The sequence below is a fragment of the Musca domestica genome, unplaced genomic scaffold (assembly GCF_030504385.1).
Source record: "Musca domestica strain aabys unplaced genomic scaffold, Musca_domestica.polishedcontigs.V.1.1 6, whole genome shotgun sequence".
NCBI lineage: Eukaryota > Metazoa > Arthropoda > Insecta > Diptera > Muscidae > Musca > Musca domestica.
The window spans coordinates 1,520,677-1,548,197 of NW_026712363.1; the positions used below are offsets into that span (position 1 = coordinate 1,520,677).

A 27,521-nucleotide genomic window follows, 5' to 3' on the forward strand; every position below is an offset into this window, starting at 1 on the left:
TTCCCTTTCTACGAATGGTGCAACGAATACATCAAATTCCGTCACGGCCCAAAGTGCCCCTCATTTCTTTAAGTTACCTCGTACATCCTCGCCTAAATCATGTGCGCTTTGTTCACGACAAAGGCATCATCTAAAAGTTTGTCATAAATTCCTTAGACTTTCAGTTCCTGAAAGAATTAGCAAAGTTAAGAAACACTTCTGTTGTCTTAATTGTTTGTCTCACGGACATGAATCTTCAAAATGCAACAGCATTTACAACTGCACTATATGCAATAAACGGCATCACACGCTGTTACACATCGAGGCCACGCCTCAATCGTCTCCGACGACTTCAAATGTTAGAAGTCCAGATCAGGTAATTCTACCTACTACTTCTAACAGTATCACATCAGGGTCTTCAAACCGACAGGTATTTTATACCACCCAGAGCAGGAAAATATTGTTAGGCACAGCTATGGTGCATATTGTGCACAACGGTACTACGTACCCAGCTAGAGCCTTAATAGATCCTGCTTCAGAAGCATCTTTTGTTTTTGAACGTATACAAAAAAGATTGGGTATAGGCGCGAATAACGTTCAAGCTTCAATCTCGGGGGTTAGTGGGTCTGTTTCACTAATTTCCCATAAGCAATGTCCCATTCGTATCAGTTCTTCATTGGATGCCACGCAGACAATGGAAACTAATGCTCTGATTCTGCCGACAATTGCAGAAAATCTGCCATCATTTTCCCTAAAACGTGACACCATTCCGCAATTGCCTAATCTTTGTTTGGCCGACCCTGATCCCTTTTCTTTCCGTCCTGTTGACCTATTACTAGGAGCAGATCTTTATCCGAAGATTCTGCTACAGGGTACACGTACCAACGTACTAGGTTCATTGATAGCGCAGAGCACTGCCTTCGGCTGGATCATTACTGGTCCCATGCCAAACTCCCCTCCACAACCTTCTGTTTAGGGATTCTCCTTAGATTAAGATTACGACTAGGGACTTTGAGTCATTACTGCTCACATTTTTCCATACGGACGCTATTTTTCCATACGTTTTTAGCATAGGTCTCTTTTCAAATGTAAAATATAAAAATTCCATCGCCAACACTATTATTCTCTACTTGCTACGCAAATATTGTTCAACGACCATCTGGATCGACTACGTCTTCTTTTTTCATTTTTCACACAAATGACTTCAATCCGTATAAACAATGGCTATACGGCAGCCAATTTTCATTAAATTGCGTTAATATTACATATTTGTAACACGGGTGATTTTTCTCCTCCTTAGGTAATGTCTACTACCTCTTAATACGACTTTGTACTTCGTACATAATGTCAAAGGTAATGACATTTCCTAAGGAGTGACGTTTTGTAATTGCCTCCTCTACAGTATTCTACCGACTCTACGAGTACTAACAAGCATAGGATTACGTCCTACTGCTAAAAACCCTTTGTACGAAGGTAATATTGTTCCACGAACAGCCACCCTATAAAAAATATACAGTCCACTGCTCAGTGAGAAAAATATTAATAATTTGTGTTTTTGTTTTTCTCCCAATTCTTTTATTTTCATTTTGCTAAGCAAACAATCGTTGTGTAAAATTATCGATAGGGATGTGAGATCAAAAATTGATGTGCGTAATGGATGGGTAACATAGCTATGTGATGTGTCTGTTTAACTCAAATATGGAGGTTCTGTGAATAAGGATGTGTTTTGAATATTGGTGATCACTAGGCCTATATATTTTTATTCTAATTGGTGTGTCATTTAGTTATGCGTCGTTTAATTTCCCTGAAAATGTTGTTTGTTCATTCAGTTTTTTTTTATTTTGTCCCAACGTGGGGAACTCCCACGCTCTGTAGTCTCAAAAGCCGGGCAATAAAAACTATGTCTTAGTCGAAAAATACAAAAACATAAGATCTGTCAATAATTTCTAATATAATTAAAAAATGCAAAAGAGCAAAAAATGGACGTTCACAAACATTCATTTTAACCCAATAGTGGACGAAGTTGCCTGGGCACTATCTTTAAGCGATTTACACCAATTACAAATAAAAATGGTCTAGTTAATTTGTTTTAAAAACAATTTATTCAAAAAAGCTTATGGTTTTGGAGTTATGGACCGTCCCTTATAAGGGACGCTGCGCATTGGGTACACTTGGCTTATGATATTCCTTAAAGCAATTTTTAGGGTGGAGATCTTTGTCACACTTCTTACAAATAAAGTTAGACTTTTTGCCGCATAATCCACACCGTTTATCTGTTTTTGAATATTCAATAATGTGGTTTCTGCCATCATATCTTGTATCTGCAGTGACATTGCTATTGCGCAAACCTCTTGATGCTGGGGTATCATACGATTCCAGATATGATGTTGCAATATAACGGCGAAAATTTAGAAGAGTTGAATATGCCGGATCATTGGGATGTAACTTCTTCATTAACAGCCATGCATTCACTACTGACGCATCAAGCAAATATGCAAATATGGGCCACCACCATTTTTTTCCTGATTCTAGAGCGGTAGACTGCAACTAGTTGGTCCATTTTATCCACTCCTCCCATGTCCACATTATATCGATGAAACAATTTTGGTTGAGGAATACTTAAAGAACCCCGCCCTTTTAACGAAGCGTTTGCATGTTCCCACTTCATTACTATCAAAATTGGTGGCAATTGTAACAACATTAATATCCTTCCATCGTGTTAGCAATACATTACCGTTACCTGTAAATCGATGATCTAATGAACCTCTATCTTTTTTTTTTTCATTGCCGGGATTGAGCGAAGGGGACATTTTTCTGTTCGACCTTTCCGTATGGTTCCCGAGGTACATATTCCGATGGAAGACAAGTGTCGCAGTAATTTTACGGATGTGAAATAGTTGTCTATGAATACCTAGAATACGTAAAATTATATTATTATTTTTTTAATATGAACACTCTTATTATATTACCTTGAATCCTTTATTAGATGGACGTTAGCTTTTGAGAGGAGGTCAAGGACCTTATCGCCACCTACACCAAATCCTTTGGGAGTACACTCTGCCGTTTTCCCCATATATATATCAAATTGTCCCATACAACCGTTAGCAGAAATTAACGCCCAATTTTTAAAACCAAATCGGATGGGTTTTCCACGAATATATTGCTTGGCATAATGCTTGCCATAATATGGGATCATACTTTCATCTATTTTCTTCAATCCCACCGTGTCGTAGATATGATGCATTAAAATGGTATATTAGTGGCCTAATTTTGTAAAGGCGATCCGCTTCATCGATATTAAGGTTATTATTCAAATGAAAGTTTTTAAGTATTTGTTCAAACATATTCATCCTCATGCTATTTTGGAGAAGTTTGACCAAAACATTCTTTTGTTGGATACCTAGCGTATCCAGGCATTAGCATGCCTCCTAGAAATACTTTGATCTCTTCCAATGTTACTTGTAAATCAACATTCTTTTGAAGCCCATACAAGTTTGTTTGCTCCACAAAATTTTTAATTATATCCTCGTTGAAAAATAATTCAAAAAAATCAGTCGGAGTTTTACATAACTGAACTTCAGCACCTGGTGGAATCATAGTACATTCTGTATTTATTTCGTAGGATGGTTCAACTTTGCGCCAACTATTCGTATTTCTCTGTCTGTTTGACACGTCGGAAACTCGCATGTATTTCTCAAGGGGCTCATCATCACTGTCATCCCAATCACTACTTTCTTTCCATGTTACTTCACATTGAGTAGATAACAATTTTGGACCAAGGTGATTCATGTTTCCCTCGTGCTCATCGCTTTCATCATTATCTGACCATCTATTGGTGGTGTTTATGTAGAGTAATGGGGGAAAAGAAACAATGAGAAATAAAACAAACAAATAGGATTAATTTCTTTTCTTGGTAAGTCTGCTGATTTATTGAATTGCTTTGATGTGTTTTTTCAACAATAAGGATTACCTCTTTTCAATATGGTGTGTTGGCGACAGTGGCCGTGATGGGTATTCGTTCAAAGACTAAAGACAAGTGAACGCAGAGGTTCTAGGTGATCGCAGAGGATCCCATGTCTGTCTACTAATACAACTACAACTACTTCCAATGAGAGCATGTGTAACAAGGTGAGGTTACCGACAACAACCAATGCCCAGCGACGATCCGCTCACTACGGTCTCCGCCACGGGAGATGCCTGTGCGCCAATCAGCATCCGTGATTGATCGAGCAAGGGAAGTTGAGGGGCAAAGTATCTAACTTATACATTGCCGCCCACCTTGATATACATGCATGTGTATCAACTAAATAAAGCTCAAAGGAATTATGTTATATATAAATATGTACAATAATATTTACAAGGACGTAAGTTCAGTTTATATGTGAGCAAATTTCATTTCATTAAATTCAATTCAATTCATTTTTTTTTAAACTAATGACAGTTAATTACATGTTGACGGGGCCCGAAACTACCCAACCAAACGAGGTATGTTTCGCAAACAACATACTTAATTATGTAACACGACTGACTTGACGACTGGTCGCCGAACAATACCCTAAGTAGTTCGGACGTCTACAACGCGAACCTTACTATCATTACCAGGATGCGTCTCGAATAGCTAAACAAACTCTTTCCTTAAACCTAATGGAAAACTGATGCGTCAATGCCTTACGTTTTTTATACCGATTGACCAAACTCAATGGCGATTCTTCAACAAGGGGTTCTGGTAGAGCAGGAAGGGGGGCACCTATAAGAAAATTTGCGTTGAAGCAAATTTTCATTCGATAAAAATGGATTCATAACATTCTGAGGCGAACCACCAATTTTCAGGCTGTGAGGAAATTCAGAACGTATGGGAAGTGGGACAACGTAACGACACTTCGAGTTTCTCGTAGTTGTGGACCGGAAATTGTCCTCGCAGAACTTGTCTGATGACGAAAGTAATTTGCGTTTGGGAACATCCTCAAGTTCCCTAAAACGCAGAATGGTTTTATTGAGGCTGTCTTCCTCACTGAAGCTCAAAGTGGTCGTAAAGACCTGCAATGGTGAGGAGGGAATTGGACCCGAGAGGATCCACTTAAGCGAGAACTTATACAAATTTCCTAGAGGTAACGGAAGACGAACCATTTACACCAGAAATGGTTGCAAGAGTGGATCGAGACGACAACTTCAATCTATTTTGAAGGTTCTCAGTTATAAAACTAGCCTCAGACGCAGGGTCAATGAGGGCTCGAACAGGATAAGAATTTCCTTCGTGAACAATATTTACCATGGCGGTACTGAGAAGGACTAGCGAATTATGCGATGTATGAAACACTTGACGGTTCACTACAGTTGGATTAGCACCAGTGGATGTAGAGGCAACATTATCTAGATTAGAATTGGAAGCAGTTCTTGGGACTCGAACTGTGGGCGTCACATTTGAGGAGGAGCTATTTGTAGGTGCCGATCGATTGGGTTTATGCATGAGGGTATGATGTTTTTCATACATCATACATAGCAGCTATGTGCACTGGGACAATTACTAACAGAACGACCTCTTGACAAACAATTGAAACAAAAGCCATACTTTTTTACAACAGCAATTTTTTGATCGAAAGACATCTTTTTGAAACGATGACCAGAGTAGAGTGCATGATTTCCATTAGGGCATACAACACAACGATGTTTTGAATAAGATTTTACTGTATCAGGGGGAGTTTTCGCCAAATGTGCCTTAACGTTGCGTTGGTTTGGGGATTTTGATGAATCTATACCTTTTATGTCCCGCAAACAGGCAAGCGTCTGAATTCTCTCCGTAAGGAACGAATTGAGCTGAGCCCATGACGATAAGGAAGACTTATCTGTGAGACTCTGTTCCCAGAGTGTCACCGTAAGTTTTGGCAGACGCTGAATACAAATAAAAACTAAAATAGGATCCCAATGATCCGAGACAATGTCATAGACTGACATAGCAGATAAACAACCGTTTATGCCTCTCTGTAAAGTTTTAAGACCTGAACTCGTTTCATTAGCTAACGATGGAAGATCGAACAGAATTTTTAAATGACTATTGACTAGAATTCTTTTGTTGTCATAAGCATCCCTAAGAGCTTTCCAAGCCAGAACAAAACTTTTATGCGTGAGTGGAAACTTCGACACAATTTCCCTAGCCTCACCTTGAGTTTTCTTAATCAAATGACACAACCTCTCAATATCAGTTAATCGGGAATTATTTATAAACATTGCAGAAAATAAATCCCGGAACGTGGGCCACGACAAAAAATCTCCGTGGAAATCATCTATATCACACGGCGGTAAATTAAGATTATGCATGGTGTCGGAACCACAAGGCGGTAAACTCCAATTCGAAACTGAGATATCAGAAGTACTCTGAATATCTGGATAAGCCATATTGGATAAAGGCGGCAAACTATTATTCTGTACATGGTTTGGATTGGTACTACACCTGACTGTGAAGTATTCGACCTATTGCATGACCGCGCCACAGAAACCTGATTTTGGACATTCTGGGGGGTACTAACACAAATTTCAGATGGTTTAGAAGGAGGTGTTTTCACAGACCTTAGTTTCTGCAACATTTCAGTTATTTCCGACAAACATTCAACGTAGTTTTCTCTGGTGGACTGATATTTTTCATCAGCAGAAGCAATTCCGTCTGAGGTAGTACCCTCAATGGTTATCAAATAATCAAGATACTTTTCATAAGTATCCTTCACTTTGTACCACAAGTCCTGAAGTTCGGTGTTTCGAATTTCTAAATTGAAAACCGTGTGAGTTTCTGCCTTAATCAATTTAAAAGCAGCAGCAAATTTAACAACATTATCGGATGCCCGAATAAATTGAGTTAGTGGAGTGACCGACATGGTTTCAGAATTCGATTTCAACAAATACTAATGAAATATTTAGCATATATAATATGACACAAAGAAGCCCAAAATAAAACGGCGCAAGTTAAAAATTACAAAGAAAAACTAATTCGGTGGAAAGAAAATTGAATAAATTCCCAAATTTTACCAAAGAAATAGCGAAAAAGGAACAAAAAAGCTATTAAAAACAAATGTATGAGGAAAAGGCAAATAAAACGTATAAAAATATCCAAGTAATAATCAAAATATGTTTAAATTGGCGATATTTATCAAAAATACTGAAAAAGTTCGAAAAATAAGGAAAAATTATAAATTGTCGGTGTGTGCCGAGCGTAGGGTGCACGTATTTCCAATTGACAAATATTGATATGTACACGCGTACTAATAATTTCTTTAAAATAAGCAAAACTTTTAAGAGAAGTTTCTAAAATATCGATATTTTCCTTGCACAAGAGCACAATAAAAAGTACATATAATATGCCGAATGTAGGGTGACAAAAATTAAAAAAGTCCAAAAACAATTTTTTTATCGACAATTATCAAAAACAAATTAAAAATTATTTTCCAAAATTTTATTTTTTATAATTCACCATTTTTCTACTTGAACCCACTGTGCAGTGGTGAATAACGAATACCGCACAAAGAAGAATAAAACACAAGCAGTGTTTGTTGGTCGAACGGTGACGGGGGTGGGTTAACTACCACACTACGAGCTGACCGACGACAATGATCGCAACGGATATCGCACAAAAGAAAATAAAACACAAGCAGCGTCAGCAGAGCGCTCAGTGTGTGTGGGTAAGCAACTGCCTCGTTACGAACTAACCAACGACGACGAACCAACAGTGAGAGTTGGAGAAATAAATAAGTTGTTGTTATAGTTGTCGGTTAGTAGACTGACGCTAGAAAAAGGCGCTTGGAATTTTAGGGATTATTGTTATTGCAATGACAAGACAAACAGACCAACGAAAATGACAAAACAGTGTGTGTTGGGGCGAGGTACGAGGGGATTTAGCAAGTGTTGGTATGTTAATTAGAAAAAGCGGCACTTGCAATGTGGTGATTTTATTCTCGTTGAGAGTAATACCGAATTGGTGAGATGTAAAGAGATCACTCGACAATGCAGAAATATGTGGAGAATATTGCAATAACCGAAAACAAAATTATGCACACTACAGCGGCAGATTATTTTATAAATAGGAATATATTTCTTTTAGAATAAATGTGAATTATTAAACACAAATTAACCGGGAAATTCGATTATTTCGCAACAAAATGGAAAATAATGCGAATAAGTCTCGATTTTAAGGAATCTTTAATAGATTTTTCAGCAAAATAAAATTGTTGTGGACTGTAAATGTAAGATACCGAAAGTTAGGGTAAAACAAAGGCGAACAGTACCGCGAAGCAAACAAAAACTAATACTTTTCACTAAATTTTTTTTCAAAATAAATAGCACTCTAAGCTCACAATAACAAATTTCACTGAACTTACGTACCTTTTTTGATGTTGATGATGATGAATAAGATGATGTTGATGCGGTGGTGCGATTAATGAGGGGGGATGTGTGTTTTGCAGATGATTCCTTTGTAAAAGAGATAACAAAAACAGCAATTAATATCCAGGCAAACTTCTCAACTTGGCAAATCCGGCTCGATGCGACCAAAATGTTTATGTAGAGTAATGGGGGAAAAGAAACAATGAGAAATAAAACAAACAAATAGGATTAATTTCTTTTCTTGGTAAGTCTGCTGATTTATTGAATAGCTTTGATGTGTTTTTTCAACAATAAGGATTACCTCTTTTCAATATGGTGTGTTGGCGACAGTGGCCGTGATGGGTATTCGTTCAAAGACTAAAGACAAGTGAACGCAGAGGTTCTAGGTGATCGCAGAGGATCCCATGTCTGTCTACTAATACAACTACAACTACTTCCAATGAGAGCATGTGTAACAAGGTGAGGTTACCGACAACAACCAATGCCCAGCGACGATCCGCTTACTACGGTCTCCGCCAGGGGAGTTGTAGAGGAGATGCCTGTGCGCCAATCAGCATCCGTGATTAATCGAGCAAGGGAAGTTGAGGGGCAAAGTATCTAACTTATACATTGCCGCCCACCTTGATATACATGCATGTGTATCAACTAAATAAAGCTCAAAGGAATTATGTTATATATAAATATGTACAATAATATTTACAAGGACGTAAGTTCAGTTTATATGTGAGCAAATTTCATTTCATTAAATTCAATTCAATTCATTTTTTTTAAACTAATGACAGTTAATTACATGTTGACGGGGCCCGAAATTACCCAACCAAACGAGGTATGTTTCGCAAACAACATACTTAATTATTTAACACGACTGACTTGATGACTGGTCGCCGAACAATACCCTAAGTAGTTCGGACGTCTACAACGCGAACCTTACTATCATTACCAGGATGCGTCTCGAATAGCTAAACAAACTCTTTCCTTAAACCTAATGGAAAACTGATGCGTCAATGCCTTACGTTTTTTATACCGATTGACCAAACTCAATGGCGATTCTTCAACAAGGGGTTCTGGTAGAGCAGGAAGGGGGGCACCTATAAGAAAATTTGCGTTGAAGCAAATTTTCATTCGATAAAAATGGATTCATAACATTCTGAGGCGAACCACAAATTTTCAGGCTGTGAGGAAATTCAGAACGTATGGGAAGTGGGACAACGTAACGACACTTCGAGTTTCTCGTAGTTGTGGACCGGAAATTGTCCTCGCAGAACTTGTCTGATGACGAAAGTAATTTGCGTTTGGGAACATCCTCAAGTTCCCTAAAACGCAGAATGATTTTATTGAGGCTGTCTTCCTCACTGAAGCTCAAAGTGGTCGTAAAGACCTGCAATGGTGAGGAGGGAATTGGACCCGAGAGGATCCAACCAAAGACGGTATTTTGCGCCAATAGAGAGCCTAATATATTTTGTTGTACCCCCGGCAACAATATTTGCGGATATAAGTCTGCACCCAACAACATATCTACGGAACGACAGTCAAAAATGTTTGGATCAGCCAACCGGAGATTTGGCAGAGAACCGAACACGATGGAAGGTTGCTAGAAATCTTGGGGAGCACAAAAGCATCTGTTTTCAACAAAATTGAAGCACTTAAGCGAGAACTTATACAAATTCGACAGGTTTTCCTAGAGGTAACGGAAGACGAACCATTTACACCAGAAATGGTTGCAAGAGTGGATCGAGACGACAACTTCAATCTATTTTGAAGGTTCTCAGTTATAAAACTAGCCTCAGACGCAGGGTCAATGAGGGCTCGAACAGGATAAGAATTTCCTTCGTGAACAATATTTACCATGGCGGTACTGAGAAGGACTAGCGAATTATGCGATGTATGAAACACTTGACGGTTCACTACAGTTGGATTAGCACCAGTGGATGTAGAGGCAACATTATCTAGATTAGAATTGGAAGCAGTTCTTGGGACTCGAACTGTGGGCGTCACATTTGAGGAGGAGCTATTTGTAGGTGCCGATCGATTGGGTTTATGCATGAGGGTATGATGTTTTTCATAGCATACATAGCAGCTATGTGCACTGGGACAATTACTAACAGAACGACCTCTTGACAAACAATTGAAACAAAAGCCATACTTTTTTACAACAGCAATTTTTTGATCGAAAGACATCTTTTTGAAACGATGACCAGAGTAGAGTGCATGATTTCCATTAGGGCATACAACACAACGATGTTTTGAATAAGATTTTACTGTATCAGGGGGAGTTTTCGCCAAATGTGCCTTAACGTTGCGTTGGTTTGGGGATTTTGATGAATCTATACCTTTTATGTCCCGCAAACAGGCAAGCGTCTGAATTCTCTCCGTAAGGAACGAATTGAGCTGAGCCCATGACGATAAGGAAGACTTATCTGTGAGACTCTGTTCCCAGAGTGTCACCGTAAGTTTTGGCAGACGCTGAATACAAATAAAAACTAAAATAGGATCCCAATGATCCGAGACAATGTCATAGACTGACATAGCAGATAAACAACCGTTTATGCCTCTCTGTAAAGTTTTAAGACCTGAACTCGTTTCATTAGCTAACGATGGAAGATCGAACAGAATTTTTAAATGACTATTGACTAGAATTCTTTTGTTGTCATAAGCATCCCTAAGAGCTTTCCAAGCCAGAACAAAACTTTTATGCGTGAGTGGAAACTTCGACACAATTTCCCTAGCCTCACCTTGAGTTTTCTTAATCAAATGACACAACCTCTCAATATCAGTTAATCGGGAATTATTTATAAACATTGCAGAAAATAAATCCCGGAACGTGGGCCACGACAAAAAATCTCCGTGGAAATCATCTATATCACACGGCGGTAAATTAAGATTATGCATGGTGTCGGAACCACAAGGCGGTAAACTCCAATTCGAAACTGAGATATCAGTAGTACTCTGAATATCTGGATAAGCCATATTGGATAAAGGCGGCAAACTATTATTCTGTACATGGTTTGGATTGGTACTACACCTGACTGTGAAGTATTCGACCTATTGCATGACCGCGCCACAGAAACCTGATTTTGGACATTCTGGGGGGTACTAACACAAATTTCAGATGGTTTAGAAGGAGGTGTTTTCACAGACCTTAGTTTCTGCAACATTTCAGTTATTTCCGACAAACATTCAACGTAGTTTTCTCTGGTGGACTGATATTTTTCATCAGCAGAAGCAATTCCGTCTGAGGTAGTACCCTCAATGGTTATCAAATAATCAAGATACTTTTAATAAGTATCCTTCACTTTGTACCACAAGTCCTGAAGTTCGGTGTTTCGAATTTCTAAATTGAAAACCGTGTGAGTTTCTGCCTTAATCAATTTAAAAGCAGCAGCAAATTTAACAACATTATCGGATGCCCGAATAAATTGAGTTAGTGGAGTGACCGACATGGTTTCAGAATTCGATTTCAACAAATACTAATGAAATATTTAGCAAAATGACACAAAGAAGCCCAAAATAAAACGGCGCAAGTTAAAAATTACAAAGAAAAACTAATTCGGTGGAAAGAAAATTGAATAAATTCCCAAATTTTACCAAAGAAATAGCAAAAAAGGAACAAAAAAGCTATTAAAAACAAATGTATGAGGAAAAGGCAAATAAAACGTATAAAAATATCCAAGTAATAATCAAAATATGTTTAAATTGGCGATATTTATCAAAAATACTGAAAAAGTTCGAAAAATAAGGAAAAATTATAAATTGTCGGTGTGTGCCGAGCGTAGGGTGCACGTATTTCCAATTGACAAATATTGATATGTACACGCGTACTAATAATTTCTTTAAAATAAGCAAAACTTTTAAGAGAAGTTTCTAAAATATCGATATTTTCCTTGCACAAGAGCACAATAAAAAGTACATATAATATGCCGAATGTAGGGTGACAAAAATTAAAAAAGTCCAAAAACAATTTTTTTATCGACAATTATCAAAAACAAATTAAAAATTATTTTCCAAAATTTTATTTTTTATAATTCACCATTTTTCTACTTGAACCCACTGTGCAGTGGTGAATAACGAATACCGCACAAAGAAGAATAAAACACAAGCAGTGTTTGTTGGTCGAACGGTGACGGGGGTGGGTTAACTACCACACTACGAGCTGACCGACGACAATGATCGCAACGGATATCGCACAAAAGAAAATAAAACACAAGCAGCGTCAGCAGAGCGCTCAGTGTGTGTGGGTAAGCAACTGCCTCGTTACGAACTAACCAACGACGACGAACCAACAGTGAGGGTTGGAGAAATAAATAAGTTGTTGTTATAGTTGTCGGTTAGTAGACTGACGCTAGAAAAAGGCGCTTGGAATTTTAGGGATTATTGTTATTGCAATGACAAGACAAACAGACCAACGAAAATGACCAAACAGTGTGTGTTGGGGCGAGGTACGAGGGGATTTAGCAAGTGTTGGTATGTTAATTAGAAAAAGCGGCACTTGCAATGTGGTGATTTTATTCTCGTTGAGAGTAATGCCGAATTGGTGAGATGTAAAGAGATCACTCGACAATGCAGAAATGTGTGGAGAATATTGCAATAACCGAAAACAAAATTATGCACACTACAGCGGCAGATTATTTTATAAACAGAAATATATTTCTTTTAGAATAAATGTGAATTATTAAACACAAATTAACCGGGAAATTCGATTATTTCGCAACAAAATGGAAAATAATGCGAATAAGTCTCGATTTTAAGGAATCTTTAATAGATTTTTCAGCAAAATAAAATTGTTGTGGACTGTAAATGTAAGATACCGAAAGTTAGGGTAAAACAAAGGCGAACAGTACCGCGAAACAAACAAAAACTAATACTTTTCACTAAATTTTTTTTCAAAATAAATAGCACTCTAAGCTCACAATAACAAATTTCACTGAACTTACGTACCTTTTTTGATGTTGATGATGATGAATAAGATGATGTTGATGCGGTGGTGCGATTAATGAGGGGGGATGTGTGTTTTGCAGATGATTCCTTTGTAAAAGAGATAACAAAAACAGCAATTAATATCCAGGCAAACTTCTCAACTTGGCAAATCCGGCTCGATGCGACCAAAATGTTTATGTAGAGTAATGGGGGAAAAGAAACAATGAGAAATAAAACAAACAAATAGGATTAATTTCTTTTCTTGGTAAGTCTGCTGATTTATTGAATAGCTTTGATGTGTTTTTTCAACAATAAGGATTACCTCTTTTCAATATGGTGTGTTGGCGACAGTGGCCGTGATGGGTATTCGTTCAAAGACTAAAGACAAGTGAACGCAGAGGTTCTAGGTGATCGCAGAGGATCCCATGTCTGTCTACTAATACAACTACAACTACTTCCAATGAGAGCATGTGTAACAAGGTGAGGTTACCGACAACAACCAATGCCCAGCGACGATCCGCTTACTACGGTCTCCGCCAGGGGAGTTGTAGAGGAGATGCCTGTGCGCCAATCAGCATCCGTGATTGATCGAGCAAGGAAAGTTGAGGGGCAAAGTATCTAACTTATACATTGCCGCCCACCTTGATATACATGCATGTGTATCAACTAAATAAAGCTCAAAGGAATTATGTTATATATAAATATGTACAATAATATTTACAAGGACGTAAGTTCAGTATATATATGTGAGCAAATTTCATTTCATTAAATTCAATTCAATTCATTTTTTTAAACTAATGACAGTTAATTACATGTTGACGGGGCCCGAAATTACCCAATCAAACGAGGTATGTTTCGCAAACAACATACTTAATTATTTAACACGACTGACTTGACGACTGGTCGCCGAACAATACCCTAAGTAGTTCGGACGTCTACAACGCGAACCTTACTATCATTACCAGGATGCGTCTCGAATAGCTAAACAAACTCTTTCCTTAAACCTAATGGAAAACTGATGCGTCAATGCCTTACGTTTTTTATACCGATTGACCAAACTCAATGGCGATTCTTCAACAAGGGGTTCTGGTAGAGCAGGAAGGGGGGCACCTATAAGAAAATTTGCGTTGAAGCAAATTTTCATTCGATAAAAATGGATTCATAACATTCTGAGGCGAACCACAAATTTTCAGGCTGTGAGGAAATTCAGAACGTATGGGAAGTGGGACAACGTAACGACACTTCGAGTTTCTCGTAGTTGTGGACCGGAAATTGTCCTCGCAGAACTTGTCTGATGACGAAAGTAATTTGCGTTTGGGAACATCCTCAAGTTCCCTAAAACGCAGAATGATTTTATTGAGGCTGTCTTCCTCACTGAAGCTCAAAGTGGTCGTAAAGACCTGCAATGGTGAGGAGGGAATTGGACCCGAGAGGATCCAACCAAAGACGGTATTTTGCGCCAATAGAGAGCCTAATATATTTTGTTGTACCCCAGGCAACAATATTTGCGGATATAAGTCTGCACCCAACAACATATCTACGGAACGACAGTCAAAAATGTTTGGATCAGCCAACCGGAGATTTGGCAGAGAACCGAACACGATGGAAGGTTGCTAGAAATCTTGGGGAGCACAAAAGCATCTGTTTTCAACAAAATTGAAGCACTTAAGCGAGAACTTATACAAATTCGACAGGTTTTCCTAGAGGTAACGGAAGACGAACCATTTACACCAGAAATGGTTGCAAGAGTGGATCGAGACGACAACTTCAATCTATTTTGAAGGTTCTCAGTTATAAAACTAGCCTCAATGAGGGCTCGAACAGGATAAGAATTTCCTTCGTGAACAATATTTACCATGGCGGTACTGAGAAGGACTAGCGAATTATGCGATGTATGAAACACTTGACGGTTCACTACAGTTGGATTAGCACCAGTGGATGTAGAGGCAACATTATCTAGATTAGAATTGGAAGCAGTTCTTGGGACTCGAACTGTGGGCGTCACATTTGAGGAGGAGCTATTTGTAGGTGCCGATCGATTGGGTTTATGCATGAGGGTATGATGTTTTTCATAGCATACATAGCAGCTATGTGCACTGGGACAATTACTAACAGAACGACCTCTTGACAAACAATTGAAACAAAAGCCATACTTTTTTACAACAGCAATTTTTTGATCGAAAGACATCTTTTTGAAACGATGACCAGAGTAGAGTGCATGATTTCCATTAGGGCATACAACACAACGATGTTTTGAATAAGATTTTACTGTATCAGGGGGAGTTTTCGCCAAATGTGCCTTAACGTTGCGTTGGTTTGGGGATTTTGATGAATCTATACCTTTTATGTCCCGCAAACAGGCAAGCGTCTGAATTCTCTCCGTAAGGAACGAATTGAGCTGAGCCCATGACGATAAGGAAGACTTATCTGTGAGACTCTGTTCCCAGAGTGTCACCGTAAGTTTTGGCAGACGCTGAATACAAATAAAAACTAAAATAGGATCCCAATGATCCGAAACAATGTCATAGACTGACATAGCAGATAAACAACCGTTTATGCCTCTCTGTAAAGTTTTAAGACCTGAACTCGTTTCATTAGCTAACGATGGAAGATCGAACAGAATTTTTAAATGACTATTGACTAGAATTCTTTTGTTGTCATAAGCATCCCTAAGAGCTTTCCAAGCCAGAACAAAACTTTTATGCGTGAGTGGAAACTTCGACACAATTTCCCTAGCCTCACCTTGAGTTTTCTTAATCAAATGACACAACCTCTCAATATCAGTTAATCGGGAATTATTTATAAACATTGCAGAAAATAAATCCCGGAACGTGGGCCACGACAAAAAATCTCCGTGGAAATCATCTATATCACACGGCGGTAAATTAAGATTATGCATGGTGTCGGAACCACAAGGCGGTAAACTCCAATTCGAAACTGAGATATCAGAAGTACTCTGAATATCTGGATAAGCCATATTGGATAAAGGCGGCAAACTATTATTCAGTACATGGTTTGGATTGGTACTACACCTGACTGTGAAGTATTCGACCTATTCCATGACCGCGCCACAGAAACCTGATTTTGGACATTCTGGGGGGTACTAACACAAATTTCAGATGGTTTAGAAGGAGGTGTTTTTCTCAGACCTTAGTTTCTGCAACATTTCAGTTATTTCCGACAAACATTCAACGTAGTTTTCTCTGGTGGACTGATATTTTTCATCAGCAGAAGCAATTCCGTCTGAGGTAGTACCCTCAATGGTTATCAAATAATCAAGATACTTTTAATAAGTATCCTTCACTTTGTACCACAAGTCCTGAAGTTCGGTGTTTCGAATTTCTAAATTGAAAACCGTGTGAGTTTCTGCCTTAATCAATTTAAAAGCAGCAGCAAATTTAACAACATTATCGGATGCCCGAATAAATTGAGTTAGTGGAGTGACCGACATGGTTTCAGAATTCGATTTCAACAAATACTAATGAAATATTTAGCAAAATGACACAAAGAAGTCCAAAATAAAACGGCGCAAGTTAAAAATTACAAAGAAAAACTAATTCGGTGGAAAGAAAATTGAATAAATTCCCAAATTTTACCAAAGAAATAGCAAAAAAGGAACAAAAAAGCTATTAAAAACAAATGTATGAGGAAAAGGCAAATAAAACGTATAAAAATATCCAAGTAATAATCAAAATATGTTTAAATTGGCGATATTTATCAAAAATACTGAAAAAGTTCGAAAAATAAGGAAAAATTATAAATTGTCGGTGTGTGCCGAGCGTAGGGTGCACGTATTTCCAATTGACAAATATTGATATGTACACGCGTACTAATAATTTCTTTAAAATAAGCAAAACTTTTAAGAGAAGTTTCTAAAATATCGATATTTTCCTTGCACAAGAGCACAATAAAAAGTACATATAATATGCCGAATGTAGGGTGACAAAAATTAAAAAAGTCCAAAAACACTTTTTTATCGACAATTATCAAAAACAAATTAAAAATTATTTTCCAAAATTTTATTTTTTATAATTCACCATTTTTCTACTTGAACCCACTGTGCAGTGGTGAATAACGAATACCGCACAAAGACGAATAAAACACAAGCAGTGTTTGTTGGTCGAACGGTGACGGGGGTGGGTTAACTACCACACTACGAGCTGACCGACGACAATGATCGCAACGGATATCGCACAAAAGAAAATAAAACACAAGCAGCGTCAGCAGAGCGCTCAGTGTGTGTGGGTAAGCAACTGCCTCGTTACGAACTAACCAACGACGACGAACCAACAGTGAGAGTTGGAGAAATAAATAAGTTGTTGTTATAGTTGTTGGTTAGTAGACTGACGCTAGAAAAAGGTGCTTGGAATTTTAGGGATTATTTTTATTGCAATGACAAGACAAACAGACCAACGAAAATGACCAAACAGTGTGTGTTGGGGCGAGGTACGGGGGGATTTAGCAAGTGTTGGTATGTTAATTAGAAAAAGCGGCACTTGCAATGTGGTGATTTTATTCTCGTTGAGAGTAATACCGAATTGGTGAGATGTAAAGAGACTCTCGACAATGCAGAAATGTGTGGAGAATATTGCAATAACCGAAAACCAAATTATGCACACTACAGCGGCAGATTATTTTATAAACAGAAATATATTTCTTTTAGAATAAATGTGAATTATTAAACACAAATTAACCGGGAAATTCGATTATTTCGCAACAAAATGGAAAATAATGCGAATAAGTCTCGATTTTAAGGAATCTTTAATAGATTTTTCAGCAAAATAAAATTGTTGTGGACTGTAAATGTAAGATACCGAAAGTTAGGGTAAAACAAAGGCGAACAGTACCGCGAAGCAAACAAAAACTAATACTTTTCACTAAATTTTTTTTCAAAATAAATAGCACTCTAAGCTCACAATAACAAATTTCACTGAACTTACGTACCTTTTTTGATGTTGATGATGATGAATAAGATGATGTTGATGCGGTGGTGCGATTAATAAGGGGGATGTGTGTTTTGCAGATGATTCCTTTGTAAAAGAGATAACAAAAACAGCAATTAATATCCAGGCAAATTTCTCAACTTGGCAAATCCGGCTCGATGCGACCAAAATGTTTATGTAGAGTAATGGGGGAAAAGAAACAATGAGAAATAAAACAAACAAATAGGATTAATTTCTTTTCTTGGTAAGTCTGCTGATTTATTGAATAGCTTTGATGTGTTTTTTCAACAATAAGGATTACCTCTTTTCAATATGGTGTGTTGGCGACAGTGGCCGTGATGGGTATTCGTTCAAAGACTAAAGACAAGTGAACGCAGAGGTTCTAGGTGATCGCAGAGGATCCCATGCCTGTCTACTAATATAACTACAACTACTTCCAATGAGAGCATGTGTAACAAGGTGAGGTTACCGACAACAACCAATGCCCAGCGACGATCCGCTCACTACGGTCTCCGCCAGGGGAGTTGTAGAGGAGATGCCTGTGCGCCAATCAGCATCCGTGATTGATCGAGCAAGGGAAGTTTAGGGGCAAAGTATCTAACTTATACAGGTGGGATCGCGTAAATTTCAATGTCGTGCAACTCATTATCGCCAATAGCATTCAATTCATTCAGTATTTCAGAAACTGTAAGTCTGCACATATAAGATTTATTACTCAATCAGTGGAATTCAATTGTACTACGGGCGCAGTGTCCCTCTTAGGGGACGTTGCATTCATAGTCACTTTATTCACGTGTCACAACAATTTATTTTATTTTTGGGCATAGACTAGTTTATTGCACTTACTTAAAAATAACAAAACAAACAGAATCATAAATATTCACAGAATCATAACTTTATTGAAATTTTACATACCCAGCTCGAGATTTTTGTTTTTTCACAAATTGGTTTTCCATATTTTGCAGAAAATACAACACGCAACTCGCAAGAAATTAAACGAATGGGATAGAACATAATTCGTTGGAGTGTCGGTAACAGCATAGCCTACTTGTTTACAAAAAAAAAAAAACGAGTACTGGAAAGTGCTACAGTGGAAAATGTGAGAGTCCCTTATAAGGGACACTGCCCACTAATGCCACCTAATATTGCCAATACTGATTGGTTTACTCGTTCTGAAGCGTTTGACTGAGGGGAGTAAAACGCTGTTGTTAAATGCCGTATTTTATAATTATTTACCATCTGTTCGAATACTTTGGAAACAAATTGTTTGCCATTATCGCTATGAATGATCTCAGGTACGTCGAAATTATGAAATACTTGGATCTCTAGAAACGACATTTTGAGCGGTGGCTTCCTTTTTGTGAATTTTGTGAAATGGTCAACCACAATAAAGATATATGCGTTTCCCATTTCTGATCGGGGGTATTTTCCGAGAAAGTCCACATATAACTTTTGAAATAGCCTTTCCGTATTGACTTCACTTCCAATGGTAGGATTCAATCGTTGGTTTGACGGCTTTGTCTCTTTGCAGGCAGTACATTTTTGTATATACTGTCTGACTTGGGAAACCATCTTAGGCCAGCAATAGAACGTCCTAAGTCGGTTCAGAGTTTTACTTATTCCCTCGTGGACCGTATTGTTGTAGTTGTGTGCCTTTTCTATAAGAACGTAGGTGATGTCAAGTGGTATCCACAATTTCCACTCGAATTCCGTTAAATCAGTGTCAATATGCTTAGTTCGTTTGTAGACATTGTTTCTATCCACTTTCAAATCCGGAAGCATTTCTTTATTGTTCAAAATCGTTTCTCGAAGTTCAGAGTATTCCTCGTTATCAAATGCGGTCGTTTCAAAATCTAGTAGTTCGTCATTATTAATCACTTCGGTTTTAATATCCGACTCTATTGGCATTCTAGGTAATGTATCCGCTACCACGTTCTCTGATCTCTTCTTGTGTTCAATCGAGACTCAAGACTTGCGTGGTCGTTTATAATAGTAAACTTCATTAGGACGGAAACGTTTTACTGCCAATACAGCTGTCAAGCACTCCGGTCATGAAGTAATTCTTTTGGCACGAATTTAATTTTTGGGAGTAAAAGGCAATGGGATTTTCAACAACACGGCTTTGACTCCGTATTCTGATGCATCGCATTGGATGAAAAACTCTCGACGGAAGTCTGGATGTCGAAGGACTGCTGCTGACGTCAGAGCTTGTTTCAGCGTCTTGAACGATTCCATAGCTTCTGGGGTAAATTTGAATTGTTGGCCTTTTTTCAGTGTATCCATTAAGGCAACTGAAATGGAAGCAAAATCTTTAATAAATCTTCTGTACCATCCAGCTGTTCCAAGAAAGCTTCGGACTTCTCTAGGTGTCTTTGGTACCGCGATTCGCTGGATCCGGGTCCGTTTCAGACATCCATTCTCGATTATAAATCTTAGATATCTGAGTTCACGGAAACAGAACAATGACTTTTTTAGCCCTATCGTTAGCCTTTTTCAAACACTCTGCTACTTCCTTTAATAGGCATATGTGATGTTCAAAATCATCGGCGATAACTAGAAAGTGGTCCAAATATATGAAGACATTAGATTTCAGTCTTCCCGGTATCACTTTATCCATCAGTCTGCAAAGTCTTTGAGCCGCATTACAACGAAATTGGCATTACCCGAAATTGGTATAGCGGTCGACCTGAAATAGTGAAGGCAGTGTATAGTTTTGCTTCCTCTTCTAACTCTATTTGCCAAAAGGCATATTTCAGGTCGACGCTGCTTATGTAATGGGTCTGATCTATTCCACTAAGGATACCATTTATATTCTGCAGAGGGTTAGCACCTTTTAATGTTAAAGCATTAGGCTTTCTGGCATCCAAACAGAATCTCTTCTTACCCGGTTTCCTCACCACCGTTGTTCGATTGCTCCATGCTGAGTCACTCTCCTCTATGACATTCAAAGCGAGCATATTGTCAATCTCTTTGTACACGATCTTTTGTACCGCTGGCGACAGGGGATAATGTTTATCCTTTACTAGGTTTGCACCTTCTACTAATTTAATGGCATGCTTTTGTAGTTCTGTGCATCCTAAACCATGTTCTTAAAAAGTTAAAAACTTTTTCTTGACTTCTTCCAAACTTTTATGTTGGTCCTCTGTTAATATGTGCATCTTGGTCTCGTTGGGAGTATCCGGATTATGGATTTTTTAACCAGATCAAAATCTATCTCCTTTACTGGAAATATTGTTGGAGCCATTTCGAACATTTTCCAGAAATCAGCTCCCAGATATAAATCTTGTACAAGATCGGGACACAGTACTAATTTCGTCATAGCTGCTTTTCCCTGATATACAATTTCAACTTCTATAATACCCAATATCCGATAATGCTGTCCTAATGCAGTAACGACACTTGACACACACGTTTCAAATTCAATCCCTAATTCTTCTATTAGTTTTCTACACTTCTTCCCTAATAAGCTAACCGTAGCACCAGAATCTAGGAGACCTCTAATTTCTTTGCCTTCGACTTTCACAGTCGCATACGGTCTACGATCTTTCTTGTTATTGTACCCACAAATAGCCTCCGAGACAGAGTTTTTAAAAGCTTTGTATTGTTTTCGCTTGTTTCTCAGTTTTAGTATTCGTTGTTGCTTATCAAAAAGTTTTTTTAAGATTTTATGTTTTTAGTTATTTCTTCATTTTCATTCTGTTCATTGGTCTCATTTTGTAAAATTTTGGCCTTTATTTTTCTATAATTCTCCTCTCTAACTACCAGTGGCAAATAATGTCGACGCTTAGCATAGTCTACTTCTTCATCGCTCCCAATTGACTGATTAAAGTTCTTACCCCGGCGGGTTGTTCGGATGAATGTTGGTTCCCTGCTGTTACCACGTTCTTCCTCGCGTTTGCCGATCTACAATTTTCGCATTTTGGGTCTGTAGTATTTGGCTTTCCACATTTAAAACAGAAAAAACCTCTTTGAGAGGACGTGCAATCACGAAAAACATGACCGGGTTTCTGGCAAATCCAACATACAAAGGAATTGTTAATTGCAGAAACATCTACAACTTCCTCAGGTCCTTGTGTATTGATAGGGTTTGTATGGGGGGTTGTTCCCGTCGGAAAAAAGTTCGCTCTACCTCTAAACACGCTACCCTCAGCTGTTCAAGAGAAGACACATTAATAGAATAGACGATGCTCGATAGATTTTTGCTTAGATTCTTCTTGACTAGGGAAATCATTTCAAATTCCGAAACAGGTCTTTCTAACTTCGATCTCATCAAGTTGATTTCGTGGAAAAACGAATCAATTGAATTCTAGTTTTAAACCTCTCGATTAAACCATGTTTTAAAGATTGCCAATCTGAAATACAATTATTACGTTGCTGTAGCCAAAACCATTCTACTGCAGAGCCTGATACTAGCATGTGAAATTCATTTAGAAAGTCTTCCCATGCTAAATCATAATGATGTTGGAAATATTTCAGGCGATATATAAAATCTTCTATACTAAGGCTGTTCGGTCTATCAGAAAAGTTTATGCCAAACCTTTCGACCTCAACCCCGGACCATTCGAAAAAGTCATAATAGAGGGTGAAAGTATTTCGACGATGTAGGTTTGGGTTATAGTCCATATTTTGAGGTGGAAATTGAGGTACGAAGTTATCATTGTATGGTCTATACGCGTCAGATGGACGCGAATACTGTCTTGTAATCTCAGGATGAACTGTTGGATTTGCGGCAGCATTACGTCCATCAACGGAAATCCTTGAAACTGCCTCACTTAGTTTGTCTATGACTCCATATATCTTCTCCATCTCTTTGGTAACAGTATCTTGTACCATTAAGTGTAAATTAGAAGTTGCATGGTTCAGACTTTCTTGAACTAAGCTTCTAACCAGATTGTCTACTTCGATCGGATGAGTGGATGGATTTGACTGTAAAACAGGCTGCCGGTTATCAGAATTGGTACCTGACCTGACAGATCCCGAATCGTGGGTTCGACATTGGCATTTGGGTTTTGCATTGTTGACTTTTTATTTAGTTTCGGCATTGGCGAAGAAATAGAAGATCTGCTTACATCAAATGTGAGTGATCTATTTCTTTTACTCCTCTTTTTACTATTTTCTAATTTTTCGCTCCTTAAAAAATGTTTGCGATGCACAAGAATTTAAAAAATTAAAAAAAAAAACAATCAAAACATATATACTGAAAATAGTTAATAAATAAAAATCGTACAACGAATCTAAATATATAGGATAATAAAAATAAGACAAAACTATAAAACAAGAAAACACATTTGCTAAATATGGTTCGATAAATAAAAAGGAACTTAAACAATAATAAACAAATACAATTGAAGCTTAAATATAAGACACAAGTAGACATATAGGCGTTAAACGGTTTCAAAAATAAGCATAAAAAATTAAATAATAAATTAATAAAATATAATATAAAAATATGTATATAAAACAACAAAATAAAAACAAGGTTAGTTTACTTTCACAACGCAATCACAAATATGGGAGGTAATAGGATGTAATCTCAGTTGTATGCGAAATAAAGTGTGTGGTATTTGCTATAATAAAATTAAGTGTCCTTTAAAAAAAGGTTGTTATGGCGTATTGAAGAAGGAACATTAAAACATTAAAGGAACATTAAAACATTAAAGGAAATAACACCACGGCATTTTTCTTCAATTTAGACGAAAAAAGATCTCGTGTTAAGAGAAATTGCACAATACAATCAATGACACCCATGGTCAAAGCAGATATTGCACTTTCCCCACATGTCATCCTTAATCTATTGTATCTCTATGCCACAAGGACAGGAAACATAAAATACAGGTCATGAAAACAATACATTCATTGTTACAATTAACGAACAAGAGCTATTGCACTAGACCCTAACTTATGGAACATAATATCCTAATTTTCTAATTACTTAACTAAATATTGCACTATTATCACAGATTTTATAAAAATATGTGGATGCAATATTCGTAAGCACTTTGAAAATGTAATATTATGTTTTAAAATTTTTCACCCTATGGTCTATTATTCTGTGCGTAGGTATTATTGCACAACATATCTATTTATTTGTCCGCATCATATTAATGTTTTTGGCGCCTTTGTTTTTGCACCAAAGAAGTGGCTGATGTTTTGATGCCTTAAAAATTTTGGTCGATCAGACAATAATTTTTAAATTGGGCACCATATTGTTACGTTCCACCTGCTAGGCGCTATAATGGGGTTCCATCTAGCTCAGTCGGGGCACCGCTTTAGTGGTGAATTCTGAACCCTGCCATCATCAGCCCTAGGGGTCGAACAATCGAAAAGGTACAACATGAAATTACATCAAGCAAATCAAAATAAAACGACAAAACACATACGACCATAACACGGGAAATTGGTGTTAATAATTCCCACACTTAGCCCACACCTTGACCCTTAGATCCTCATCAAAGATTTCAATTCAATTTATAAGGGCCCCGTTTTCCACACACACTTACCTCACTTCAACATCATCCTATTTTCCTCCCTTACAAAAAAACACTAGCAATGCATATTAATCTAAACACTTAGACATTAAAACAATTTATTGGCTTCAGTATTTCTTGTTATCAGAATTCTTAATTTCTAGCACCTGACACATCGATAAGTCAATACCTCGGACTACCGCCTTATCATATTGAATTTCGGTCAACTCGGGCCGCTTTTCTAAATTATTCCCTCACCTAAAAGGGCTCTCTTGTGTGGTTAAAAGGAACATTAATATTTGATCCCACATTAAACTTATTTCTAATAGGATTTTCTGGGGTAATCCTACACTTGTCGCATTTTATCTGGCGTTAAAACTTTTACAATAACAAAAAAATATTATATACTAATCACTAACTACTAACTAACGTTCATCATATACTTATTTGGTTTTACTATTCCAGGTTTTTGGACATCACGGACTTAGGCACAATGGATATTTCAACGGGGTTTGGTGTTGGATGGACACATCACAGGCAGGACTAAATTTGCTGCCGTTCCAGTTGTCAGTTCACTTGACTTGGACTAAACCTTGCCTTGGAAACAATTAATTCCGCCAAGGAATTCAGGATAAATTTTTGGCTGACCTCCACCGTTCATACAATCGGAGGGGTCAGAGATGGTTTTAACGGTTGGTGTAAATTTTGGCGTTGCCTAAACAATATACAAAAGGACACACAAACATTTAAACACCAATAATATAATACAATACAACACAATACTCACTTTGACTTGTTCGCACAAACGCATTCACACACAACAACAAAACACATGTGTTAATTAAACACAAAAACAAAATTTAGTTTAATTTTTTGGGAGATTTTCTTCAAATATTTTTTAATTAGCAAATAAAAATGTGTTCTTTGCTAATACACCAAACAAACTGCCTCGATTTTCCCCCGTTATGCCTTTTATATGGCCGCAGACATTTACAATTTTCCGGGATTCTCACGCAATTTTCCTGATTCATCAAATTCCTTTTATCGTACATACTGAGCCCTACATTAGAGTTGTATTTCTCGGGTTTATATTTTACACCGGTTGGCAACACTGATTTCTTCAAACTCTGCACCGAGCTTAACATATCCGGTTCACTTTTTCCTGACCGGCTGCAACCAAACACATCACATCAGGGACTTGCTGCTAATTATTTGTTTTTAATTAAAATAAAAAACACATGCAACAAACTGTGTTAGCCTTATTTTATTGGGTAACAACGTAAACGAATAGAAATAACCAAATTTGTGACCCCGAGAAAAAATTGCAATCAGAAGATGGAAAACAACGATTTATCAACAGCATCGACTGTCGTCATCCAAAATGAAAAAGATCCGCAATCCTTGCGTAACAGCATAGGCAGTATCAGCCATTTACATTGCACGTTTGCCATTTCAAGAAATGTGATATACAAATGTGGAAGCTTGGTTTATTTCAATGGAATTTTGCTTTAGTACGTCGGGCATAACCTATGACAAGCAAAAGGCCGCTACAGTACTTGCTGCTTTAAAGCCAGAAACCATTGCACAATTGTCAGACATCATCGCAAATATGCCAGCATCCGATCGATTCGAATACGTCAAATGAAAAATTACCGACCATTTTGCCGACAGCGAACAGAGACGTCCAAACCGGCTTTTGCCCGAAATGCCTTTGGGCGACAAAAAAAACCTTCCGAGCTCTTCTTTGAGAGCAGGTAACTCAAGTGGAAAAGCTGCACTTAAAGGTTTGTGGACGAAACGATTCCCAACATTTGCACAACCTGTTGTAGCAGCGTCAACGGGCACAATAGTGGAATTAACCAAAAAGTAGACTCAACTGCAGACGCTGTCTCTCCAACATAGGTATGTAAGGTCACAAAAGACGAGGACAGCCGCATAAACGAACGAACTAAAATTCGAGCAATTTACTACGTGGTCCTGTTCTCGACCTCGCAAGCTAACTCATCATCGTTCCCAGTCCCGGCGAAAGCCATCCGATGGAAATAACAATTCCAATATTGATGAGTGTTGGTACCACAAGAAGTATGGGTGCAATGCCACAAAGTGTCGCAGTCCGTGCAAACAGAAGCAGCGACAGGTGTTCGCTGTTGCGTCGCACCCATCAAATTGACCTTGTTGGCCGGTGGTGGGTTACAGCGAAAAATCCTCCACCAAATGTCAATTTTTTCGCCTCCAAGTTACTGACAGCTGGACTCGAAGAAATTTTCTGGTTGACAATGATGCCGACGTCTCCGTCATTCCTCTTTCTTTGAAAGTATATCACCGATTAGAGTGGTAGGTGAAACACGTTTAAAGCTGGACCTTGGTTTAAAACAAAATATATTTATAATTGCGGGTGTAAACACGCCGATAATTGTTTCGGATTTCATTAAGCATCATGATCTGCAGATTGATTTGCGTCGTAACCGATTAATAGACAACATCACTGGTAACGATTCTCAGCTACAACTACCGTCGACTTCAACGATTGTCTGCCTTAAAACGTTGCGCACGAATAACCCGTTTGCGGATCTTTTAGAGGGATTTCAGGACATAACATTACGGTTCCAAAACGAAATCAACCATTTTTATGCGAATTGAAACGACTGGCCGGCCAACATTTTGTCGTCCTCGAAGATTGCTAGTTGAAAAACATGTAGCTGCAAAAAAAGAATCCAATTTCCTTGCCGAAGCTGGAATTGGTCAGTCGTCCAAAGCGTCTGGAGTAGTCGGCTATGGTAAGAAAAAGTGATGGAACATGGAAACCATGTGGTGACTATTATGCCCTTAATGCTTAAACTTTACCAGACCA

The 27,521-nt window shown here is 37.9% G+C and overlaps 1 long non-coding RNA gene across 4 annotated transcripts in view; it reads right to left on the minus strand.

Annotated features, from left to right (window-relative positions):
• Positions 1-2,062: 2,062 nt before the first annotated feature.
• Positions 2,063-27,521, minus strand: part of LOC105262217 (uncharacterized) — a 50,056-nt gene continuing 24,597 nt past the window's right edge. The window contains exons 1-4 of one of the 4 annotated variants that reach the window (XR_009343747.1): positions 25,458-25,597; positions 2,949-3,808; positions 2,720-2,890; positions 2,063-2,649 (exon numbers count right to left, since the gene is read on the minus strand). This is a non-coding gene — a long non-coding RNA (uncharacterized LOC105262217). Of the gene's footprint in view, positions 2,650-2,719; positions 2,891-2,948; positions 3,809-3,949; positions 6,890-8,346; positions 8,362-25,457; positions 25,598-27,521 lie in introns of those variants that run through there. The other 3 variants (XR_009343749.1, XR_009343746.1, XR_009343748.1) reach the window with 3 other exon arrangements.